Source organism: Trichosurus vulpecula, chromosome 7, assembly GCF_011100635.1.
Source record: "Trichosurus vulpecula isolate mTriVul1 chromosome 7, mTriVul1.pri, whole genome shotgun sequence".
NCBI lineage: Eukaryota > Metazoa > Chordata > Mammalia > Diprotodontia > Phalangeridae > Trichosurus > Trichosurus vulpecula.
Window position 1 is genome coordinate 209,465,083 of NC_050579.1, and position 12,155 is coordinate 209,477,237.

The 12,155-nt window shown below is 35.2% G+C and overlaps 1 pseudogene; it reads right to left on the reverse strand.

Annotated features, from left to right (window-relative positions):
- LOC118857793 overlaps positions 1-12,155 on the reverse strand; it is a 309,362-nt pseudogene that overhangs the window by 68,413 nt on the left and 228,794 nt on the right.

Here is a 12,155-nt window from a genome sequence, read left to right on the forward strand (position 1 = left end):
CAGGAGTGCAGAGCCTGCTTAAGATTTGTGTCAGGTCTGGGTTGGTGGTTCTTGAGGAAGGAGGAGTGCTGGTGTGGCAGAGCTGGCTGTATAGAAATAGCTCTGAAATCAACAGCGCATCCCCTCAAGCTTGGAACAAAGTACTCTTTGCTCTACAAGCAGTCATACCCGTACGAAAAACTCAAGGGTCAAGTAAGTTGACTGGGAACATGGCCAGGCAGCAAAAACGCACTCAGATTCAGTCTCAGACTTTGGAATCTTTCTTTGGTGACAAAGAAGACCAAAACATACGGCCTAAAGAAGTCAACACAGTCAAAGAGCCTACACCAAAAGCCTCCAAGAAAAACATGAACTGGTCTCAGGCCATGGAAGAGCTCAAAGAGGATTTGGAAAAGCAAGTTAGAGAAGTAGAGGAAAAATGGGGAAGAGAAATGAGAATGATGCAAGAAAACCATGAAAAACAAGTCAATGCCTTGCTAAAGGAGACCCAAAAAATACTGAAAAAAATATTGAAGAAAACAACACTTTAAAAAATAGACTAACTCAAATGGTGAAAGAGCTCCAAAAAGCCAATAAGGAGAAGAATGCCTTGAAAGGCAGAATTAGCCAAATGGAAAAGGAGGTCCAAAAGACCACTGAAGAAAATACTACCGTAAAAATGAGATTGGAACAAGTGGAAGCTAGTGACTTCATGAGAAATCAAGACATTATAAAACAGAACCAAAGGAATGAAAAAGTAGAAGACAATGTGAAATATCTCATTGGAAAAACCACTGACCTAGAAAATAGATCCAGGAGAGATAATTTAAAAATTATTGGACTACCTGAAAGCCATGATCAAGAAAGAGCCTAGATATCATCTTTCAAGAAATTATCAAGGAGAGCTGCCCTGATATTCTAGAGGCTGAGGGTAAAATAGAAATTGAAAGAATCCACCTATCACCTCCTCAAATAGATCCCAAAAAGAAAACTCCTAGGAGCACTGTTGCCAAATTCCAGAGCTCCCAGGTCAAGGGGAAAATACTGCAAGCAGCCAGAAAGAAACAATTTGAGTATTGTGGAAACACAATCAGGATAATACAGGATCTGGCAGCTTCCACATTAAGGGACCAAAGGGCTTGCAATACAATATTCTGTAGGTCAGTGGAGCTAAGATTAAAACCAAGAATCACCTACCCAGCAAAACTGAGTATCATGCTCCAAGGCAAAATATGGATTTTCAATAAAATAGAGGACTTTCAAGCTTTCTCAGTGAAAAGACCAGAGCTGAATAGAAAATTTGACTTTCAAACACAAGAATCAAGAGAAACATGAAAAGGTAAACAAGAAAGAGAAATCATAAGGGACTTACTAAAGTTGAACTGTTTTGTTTACATTCCTACATGGAAAGATGATTCATGACACCTCAATATCATAGTAACTGAAAAGAATATGCATATATATATATATATATGTGTGTGTGTGTGTGTGTGTGTGTATACATATATATACACATATGTGTGTCTATGTATGTATATATGTAGATTTGTGTATACATATATATATGTGTATGTATGTATAAACAGACACACACACACAAAGAGCACAGGGTGAGTTGAATATGAAGGGATGATATCTAAAAAAGTAAAATCAAATTAAGGGATAAGAGAGGAATATATTGAGAGAGGGAGAAAGGGAGAGATAGAATGGGGTAAATTATCTCGCATAAAAGTGGCAAGAAAAAGCAGTTCTCTAGGAAGGGAAGAGGGGGCAGGTGAGGAGGAACGAGTAAATCTTGCTCTCATCGTATTTGACCTGAGGAGGGAATACCACACACACTCGATTCGGTATCTTACCCCACAGGAAAGAAGGAGGAAGAAGATAAAAAAGGGGGGATGATAGAAGGGAGGGCAGATGGGGGGAGGAGGTAATCACAAACAAACACTTTCGAAAAGGGACAGGGTCAAGGGCGAAAATTCAATAAAGGGGGATAGGTTAGGAAGGAGCAAAACATAGTTAATCTTTCACAACATGAGTATAGTGGAAGAGTTTTACATAATGATATGCATGTGGCCTATGTTGAATTGCTTGCCTTCTTAGGGAGGGTGGGTGGGGAGGGAAGAGGGGAGAGAATTTGGAACTGAAAGTTTTAAAAACAGACGTTCAAAAACAACAACAAAGAAAAAAGTTTTTGCATGCAACTACGAAATAAGATACACAGGAAATGGAGCATAGAAATTTATCTTGCCCTACAAGAGAAGAAGGGAAAGGGGGATGGGAGGGGAGTGGGGTGACAGATGGGAGGGCTGACTGGTGAATGGTGCAACCAGAATATATGCCATCTTGGAGTGGGCGGGAGGGTAGAAATGGGGAGAAAACTTGTAATTCAAACTCTTGTGAAAATCGATGCTGAAAACTAAATATATTAAATAAATTAAATTAAAAAATAAATGAAAGAATTTTAGTAGGATGACAAATTGGTTTTAGGAACACTGGTCTAGATGAATGCTTCCTGGATCTTTGAATCTCAGATGTTTCAGAAGACAGCCATTTTGAAAATTTTGGCAGTTGAATTATTGTAGTCTTAGCTTAGCCTCTCATTAGCTACTTAACTTTCATCATTTCTTAAGCTTTCTGGATTTCAGTTGCCTCCTTTGTAAAATGAGGTTCTTAGTAACACAAAACATTTATATGAGATATAAAAGTAGGATATATAAATCTCAAATAATGAAATATATTCTAATTATACTTTTACATAGTGATACAGTGGACACTGGACCTGGAGTCGGGGAGACAAGAGTTTAAATCTGACCTCTAAAACTATCTGTGTGACACTGGGCAAGTCATTTAACCTCTGTTTGCCTCATATAACAATAACGCCTCCCTTCCAGGGTTGTTGTGAGGATCAAATGAGATAATAATCACAAAGCACTTAGCACAGTGTCTGGCACATAGTAAACACTATATAGATGTTAGCTGTTATTATTATCATGTTTATTTTTTAAACATACTTTAAAACATATACATATACACAGATAGATTACATTGCTGTATACTTTATAATTTTAAAACAGATCCATCTTAATGTTTTATCCACTATGTACTCAATTAACATTAAATAATTATTTTTCGAGACTGATAAATTCAAGGATTTAGAGGGAAACAAATCTATATATTCTCAACTGGAAGTAATTTCTCTAACCCACAGCAGAATATGTTTCAAACTGTAGCCATGGTGGATGGCAAACATACATGAATGATCTATGATACTTTAATTACAAAACCACCAATTAAGAATTTTCTGTTTTCCATTTTATTAAGTGGATGTTTTTCTAAGAAGTAGGTTTGGAATTTACATTTTTGTAGAAACAGATTGAACTGTGAAAAATTTCTTGGTTGAAGTAAATTATTTATACACATTTCTTCTGCTTTTATAAAAGATTCTCATATTAGATGCCAGCATTAGATTGACTGATGGTGATTGTTAGTGTTTGCGAGCTGCTCTCACATCCCATCAGTAATGAATCAATTTAATCCTGCAACTAATAACTCTCCCTTTATATACTTGCAATTTGATGGCTTTTTTATGATCTAGAGTATATAGTGTACTTTGATAAGAAGCAAAAAGTATTCAAGGATTTTAATGATGGTATACTGTCCATTTTTGCATTTTCTGGGAAGCAAATAAATGTTAAGAGGAAGTTATTTATATTTTGTCTAGTAGAAAAAAACGAGGTTCAGCCTGGTTGCTGGTTTGTTTTCACATCTGGACTTCACCTTTCATTCTCAAGGATGGAAGAAATTTTGTGGGAGAGCAGCACAGATACAAGTGTAAAATACACTTTTTTTAGTAACCGTCCTCCTCACTGTTCCCTTAGATGAGCCATAAAGCTATTCCTATCTAAGAAAATGGTCATATTGGGGTCTTCTAAGAGGGTTAGTTTTGTGATGAGAATTAGCATTTAAATCTAACTTTTGAAAAATAAGTTCTGAGATTATGGAATTCATATGATAACCTTTAAGCAGAGTCAGTGCCATGGCAAATGTCTGGGAAGTGCCAGTATTTTTTATCAGGTATATCATTCAAGTTGAGAGAAATACTACAGTCCTCCTCCAAAGAAGATAACCCATTTTTAATATAAAAGGTGGGTTGACTTATCAGTTAACAAGGACTTTCTTAAACATGTTGTTGATTTCAGTCATAACCAACTCTTTGTGATCTCTTTTCTGGTTTTCTTGGCAAAGATACTGGAGTTGTTTGCCATTTCCTTCTCCAGCTCATTTTACAGATGAGGAGGTGAGGCAAACAGGGTTAAGTGATTTGCCTAGTATCACACAGCTAACAAGAGCCTGAGGCCAGATTTGATCTCAGGAAGATGAGTCTTCCTCACTTCAGGCCTAGAACTCTATCCACTGCACCATGTACCTGCCCCCCTTAAACATAGTAAAGCCATATTATAAAATGCCTTTCTACAATCCAAGCTTTAGTTATACGGTGGCTCACCAACATTGATGAGAATTTAATTTACTAATTCAATTTCTTTGAAATATGAAAAAAGTAATTATTTTTTATTTCATGGTAATATGGTAACATGGTAACATGGTAATATGGTAATATTACATATACAGACAATAAGAAAGTCAAGAATTGTGGGGAAGAGAAAGTATGTAGTTTTTAGAATTTATATCATTCCTTTGTAGTCATGCTTGGTATATCAAGCTAGTTTTGCAGAAATCATGTTAAGTTTATCTTGCACAATCTTCTTCCTTTTATTTACTTTTTCAGGATGAATTTTAGCGTTCTAAAATTAATTTAATTCACGTTACTAATACTTTTAAAACTTTTTCGTTTTGGGACTTTGTACCAATAACAACAAAAAGTTAAATTTGTGAGTGTATGAGAAGAAGGAAGTCATCCTTCCTGGGAAGTGCTAAGGGGTTATTAATTGCTGAATAGATAAAGTCTGAATTGTCTCTGAAAGGAAATAACTATAAAACATTGGTTCACCAGTGATGTTTAGGACTGACTTGGAGCATAGGTTCTCTGACTCTTTCCATTAGTATTTCCAATTATCATCTCTAAAAAAAAGTGTTGTTTATTTTTTTCACAGTTCTCATCCCTATGTCTGTATGTGTGTATATTGCCTTCAAAATTATCTGGCTTATATATTGAGATACTTTGCTAGCTTCATGAATTAGCTCTGTCAATTAACTTCTCATATCAATAGGACAGACATGGCTGGGTGTCATCAGTAAAACAGAAATTTTATTTACTAGACACTTTTCAACTTTCTTCTTTTTTTTGAGGATGCCTTCCTCCTAAAAGAATTTGGAGTCAGTCAAACCCTTATACTGCCTTTTACTCAATGCCTCTGAAGAAGCTTTGTTATGGAATAATTTTATGTGACTTCATATTTTGTGTTGATGTTTCCAGGTTCAACACATTGATAGGTTTTTCAATCTTATTCTTAACTTTGTGCCTTAGATATTTATTAGAAACAAGTGGGACCTTAAATTAAATACCTCTGTATAGCTCTGGAAGATCCACTGTAACTATATAAATATAAATGACCCCCTTTTACAATTTATTTGGGTAGTTCATACAAAGTCACAGCATACCATAAAAAAGATGTAGATAAACACATTTTTCCACTATATTCTTCTAGCATGTAGGATCTTCAATAAAAATGCTGTTTTAAAATACATAAAGAAAATCATTACCACTGTGTATAGAAATACTTCCAAAATTTGTGTCAATGGGTAAGGGCCAGCTTTGAAGTGTATAAAATCAGGTATCCTATTTTGCTTCTAAATTCATGCACCCACAAGACTTACAAATTTAAAGCTATGTGGCTAATGTAATTGCCCCTGCAACGGGCTTAGTGCACACAAAATTGGCTATTTGTGTCTTTGTGATGAGGGGCAAGTCATTAACAGCACCTGCAATTAACCACCTGCTCATATAATTACTGAACTGCAGATTAGATATTTTGCAAAGCAATTCCTCTTTCCACATTTCAGATTAAAGACATAGATTTACATAATAAGAGAACATTTATCTTACTAATAGTTTTTAATAAAATCATACTAGATTTACACTGAAGTGAATCACAGTTTAGACATGGATTTAAAACACTGGCTTTGCAATGCCCATTTTTTGTCATTGCTATGCATCCTACAAGAAGGAATTCCTCCAAAGTGGCAAATAAATTTTCTAAGGGGACCATTTTGAAACACTGTAGCAACAAGTTTCTTTGACCTTTGGAGAAGAGATATATAAATGAAAAAGGGGGAGGGAATTTCTCCATCCCTCTATATCTTTCATAACCCCTGCCTTACCAAAACTTTGATGCCCAAACTAGACTTTTGTGTATATTTCTTCAACTTAAAACAGAAAAAAAGCCATTTTATAATATGTGAAATATGTGCAATAAATCATCAAACTAAGTTTTGGTGGATATTTCTTTGACAATTAAATATACAGTAAAACATTATAATATCTGAAATAGGTATATAAGAGCTTTTATATGGGATCATTAAGGAAAAAAATGAGAACTTTTTTCAGAGAACCTTTCTTTATGAGTATTTTAGTTACTTCTATGGACTTATTATAGTGGAAAGACTTAGGGTCAGAAGACTTGGGCTCACTTTCTGCTTCTTCAACTAACTAGCTGTGTGCGCTTATTGCCACTCATGTCTCCTAACCACAGTTTCCTTACTGCAACGTTGGGAGGTATTCTAAGGATCCTTCTAGCTCTAATATTCTATGCTTCTCTGAATTTCATGAAATATAATTTGGCCACAGGTAATGTCATTATCCTTGTCTTATCAAAGGAAACTCAAATAAAGGTCATATAAGATCAATGTATTATAATCACAGTCTACAGATGAATAAAACCAACCCCCTTCCTCTGGGTCTTCTGGTCTCAAATAAATACTAATAATAATTGACACTCATAATATTGTAAAGTTTTCAAAGCAATTTACACTATTTCATTTAAGTCTCACAATCAGATTGGGTAGTGGGTATGCAATTATCCCCCTTTTAAGTGAAACAGTTAAGTGGTTTGCTTGTGATCACACAGCAAGTGGGTATCAAAGGCAAATTTTGAATCCAAATCTTAACTCCAAGTCCAGGGAACATTCCTCACCACCCTTGGGGAAAAAAGTAACTCATAGTATGTACCCAGTTAGCAATGGTCAGTATAATTATGTTAGTAATTATAGGACTAAATGTTTAAATTTGTTTTTCTAGTTAGGATGAACAAGGGCACTTCCTCTGTTGCTCCTGCAAAACAGATGGGTGATAATCTTGCTTCCTTGTATGGTTATCTCTTCAGCTCTGCAGGTATATTTTTTGTGTAGGTTTTCATCTCTTTGGATCTCTCTGTATGTAAATCCCTATGAGTCCTAATATAAGCTGCGATCAAATAACATTCATTTTTTAAATGTGTGCTATTCCTTAAAGATTTGTTCTTAACCATAATTTCTGTTATAAATTCCCCTTTTTACTTTGGTCTTCCATCAAGGTGCCGTAAACTTAATATATGAATTTGTACAATATAAAATGTCAATTGATGTTTTCTTTTTGAGCCCAAAATATAAGTGCTTTTCCTAAGATGTTATGCTTGCACAGGACTTCAAATGGAAAGGACACATTTTAAGATAGATCATTTCCTCCATCTTCCTAAGAACATGCAATAGGGTATCGATATTTCTGGCTTTCTCACCAGTACATATGAAAAACAAAGAAGCACTACTTTGATAAGAGAGAATAGACATGATATCATATAGGTTGGTCCTTTCCTTTTTCTATTTTAATTTGTTCAATGATCTATTTCATGGATTCAGGTCACCCTGGCATATGAAGCATTAAAACAAGCCTGGTACAAGTTTTAAATTTTTTATCAGAAGAAGTATATTAGATCTGCTCTCAAAATAACACTTCCCCTTACATTCAAGAACTATCCAGCATTTCTAAAAAGCATCAGTGAAAAGCACAAAATGCATTCTTTTTTCTTTTCCATATTAAATTTTCATTTGCTTAAGATCTTCAATTTGAGGCAAGAGTTAATAAGTCTTTCTGCTCTCTAAGAATATTACATAAGGAAATACTGATCAATTACCTCACCCTCTTTCAAAGTTAATCATTGAGCAAAATCCCTGAATAGCAGTAATTGTTAAAATATGTACTTCCATCATTCTAACAAAAAAACCCTCAATAATTATCCTGCTTATGCGTGTATCAGCAGAATCAACTGCTACTAAGGGGTCCAGCTGATAAAAATTGAAAAAAGATCATTGCATTTAGCAATCAAGATACAATGGGTAGCATTGGAGAGAACAGTTTCAGTTTAATTATGCCATTGGTAGTCACCTTGCAGAGGGTTTAGAAGAGGGAAAGGAGGAAGTAGTGTACGAATGCTTTATCGAGGAGTTTGGCTACAAAAGAAGGGAGAGACATAAGATGATAGCTAGTGGGAATGGCATATTCAAATAAGGATATTTTTAAAGATGAGAGTGACATGGGCATGTTAGTAGGCAGCACAGAAGGAATCAATATATATAGAGAGATTGAAGATAAAAGAGAGTAGGGATGTTAGTGGGGGCAGTCTGCTGGTAAAATCAAGAGAGAGTGGAATCAAAGATTCATGTAGAAGAGTTGGCCTTGGAAATAAGAAGTTCTACATCTTTATCCAACACTAGAGTGAAGATAAGGAGGAGAGAAAAGCAGGAGCTTTTGTCAAATGGTATGAGTCTTTTGAATCAATTTTGAGGCAAGATCAAGATTGACCAAAATGGTGGAGAGGAGGGTGTGGTGAGTGAGACTTGAGCTAACATTTTATGGGGCTTTAAGGTTAAAAAAGAAGCTCTATGAGGCGTTTGCTATTAGTATCCACATTTTACAGAAGAGAAAACTCCAGCTGAGAAAAGTTAACCGAATTGTCCCAGGTAACACAGTAAGTGTATGAGGCAAGATCTGAACTCAGGTAACCTTGATTACAAGTCTAATACTCTGTCTACTGCACTACCTAACAATTGCTCTGGGGAGTAGAGTAGTGAGTAGAGTGCAGAATAATCAGACAGTTGCTATGTTGAATGAGGGCCCAGTTAAGATTAGATGACATAAATTTACCGTGGACTTAATTAGTGTAAAGTTTCCCCCACTGCTATCCTGGACTTGGGGACTTATGAATATCCTTTCACAGATCTAGCCCAAGCACTGCTAAGTTTGGATTCTGTTCTCACGAGCACCATATGGTATATATCTTAGAAGAGAGAAAAACTGGTATAAACTATATAGCCCATGCAAAGATGGGAGAATTCTTTTATACTTCTGTGAGCTTAGAAGAACTACATTTGAAATTATAAAATTTATATTGACAGAAACCAGTCAACTGTACCTCAAAGTTTCATTGCATAAATGTGGTTTTAGATGCATAAATTTTCGGCATGGGTTGTTTTTCATTTTTTTGTGTGCGTTATCATTGACTTACCCCCCAAAATGCCTATTTTAAGAGTATTTGATGCTAACTGGGAGCAAGGGGAGAACAATGGGCCTCCCTCTACCCCTAATTCATATAGAAAGCCCCCCCACATTTCTATGCTTTATACAGATTTACCACCGACAAGAGACTATAAGTATAAAATCAGAGGCTGACTTGCATAAAAGGCTGGCCTTATTAATTCATTATTCATTATTTCACTAAACAGTCATTAAAAACCTACTGCACAGGATGGTACAATGCTAGGTACCAAAGGAGACACAATTCATGCAAAAGAGGTTCCCCATATTTACCCTTTAATAGGGGAATAGTAGGACACAAAAATAACTCTAATATCTAACATTATATCTATATAATATCTAACATTACATAATAAGTATATTTGAGAATCACTCTCAAAAAGATTATCTATAGGTACAAGTGAATGTGCAATATGATTAAGGAGCAATAAAAGACCAGTGTACCCTTAAATACCTACCCTACCAGGGTATTGAAGGACCTAAAATTCCCACATTAGTTCCTCCTGGATTAAAGCATTTTAAAGCCTTGAAAAATCCTATCTCTTCATATCTTGTCCTTATGAAGAATAACTGTTAAGTACAATCTGCAGTAATATTACATAGTTCTAGCATATTAGGATGGAACTTTATGTAACTTAAAGAGCGTATGCTATTAGTTATCTTTCCTTGCTTTGTGTCATTTACAACCAGAATACTACCAATGTTTTCATCCAAATAATTTGTGAAGATTTAAGAGAGGAATGATGTGGCATTTCCAAAACTATTAGAGATGCCAATGATAATAATATTATAATAATAACTAATAACTATATAGCACATAAAAGGTTGTGAAGTGCTTTACACCATTACTTTGAGTCTCACAACAACCATATTAGTTAATACAATTCCCATTTCGAAGATTACATAATCCATCAATGGTTACATAGCTAGTAAGCCTCTGAGGGAGGATATGAACCCATGTCTTCCTGACTCCAAGTCGATGGAGGCATCCATCTATTGAATAATTACATTTTTTGATGTGGTTATTCAAGCAATTTAAATTTACTGAACCCTACTATCAGTTATCTCACTATTACTGACCTCATTCCATCTTTCCAACAAGGACAATAGAAGAAGAACTGTCAAATGTCATCCTGAAATTCAGGTATACATGCCTACATAGTTCCCCTTTCTGTTTACCTTTGTTTAAAAATGAAATAGGGTGGTCTAACAGGTCGTTTTTAGAGAACCTATGTTAGCTCCTCGTTATCATTTCTATTTGTAAATGCTCAAAAATGGTTTTGAATTTTGCTTAGGGATAACTCCATTCAGTGCACAATGTGGAAAGGGCTGATGGTAGTACATTTATCTTTTCTATAACACCCATGCACCAAATGGTAATCACCTATATTTGCCAGTTTTCAAAGGGAACTTCTTGGATGAATGTAAATTTGAGAGCTATTATTACCTCACTGGAAGATAGGAAAATGGTAGTTAATTTTGAAGTGAAATCATTTTTTCCCTCTAGAGTCTCAGCTGATGGGTGTAAAGCAATTTTTCTCACATTAACATTTCCTACTTATAACCTCTGCTTTGCTTAGTTGCATGAATTATGACATAGGTTTCATCATACATCTCTCACTTCTAATCTTAATGGCAGTTTTACAATGAGAACTTCTTATCCTCCATAATAATTCATTAACTTAGCATTTTATAAACTAAGTATGGTCAAGATCATTAGTTTGAAATTAAAAGAAGAAAAATATCACCCTTATGTTGAATTAATTCAAAGGACTTAATTTCTCATTTTAGCTACCTCAAATGTCTTGATACAACAATCCTTGTTCTTCAAGTAAAGAATATGAGAAATTTATGGAAAACTTGTTAATGGGGGAGACAGGGTAATCAAAGGTTTATTTATAATTTCTCCCCCTGACAACTTTGCACAGCATTTGGCCTGAATTCTGCCAGCTACTAAGTTAGTTCATCAAGACCTTAAGGCTACCAGATGAGGTTATGGTAATGGCACTATGTCAAAATTGTTCCCAATCACCAAAGGAGGGAGGCAGAGTCATGTCTAGTCTTATTTAAGCCATTTTATACAGCAATGCTGAGGGCCTTAGAGCCCTTAGGAGGAGCGAGTAAGCTACTGGTAGACTGGAAATCTCTCTTATTTCTATAAGCTGTCATTAAAAGTCTTTGTGATGGTTATATAAGAAAAGCTATGGGCCAACATCCATGTTTCTGCCAACTATCAGCTTACTCTTTCATCTCTATGCCATCTTTAAAACTATAAATAAGTTAAAAGGGATTTAGAAATGATAAATCCATGATGAAAGATTAAAGGAAGGAAAGGATATTTGGGGCACATTCCTCACTTGTTTTAGGTCATCATAAAGAAGGGCAACCACGCCCTCTTACAAAATATCTCTTGGCATGCCTGTCAGATGCACTCCCTGGCAGATTGTATCAGTGAGTGACAGAGGTAACATTTCTTCTTTTCTAAGTTTCTGCAAAATGACCATTATGGTTGTCATTTTATTACAAACCATTTTGAATTATAAAAATTCCAAATTGCTTATCAGAGTCTTAATTAAGGGAAAATAGTACCTAATATCCTACCTCTCTGAATTCCAGCTAAGGAGATCTTTCCCTGTTATTTCTTTTCTAC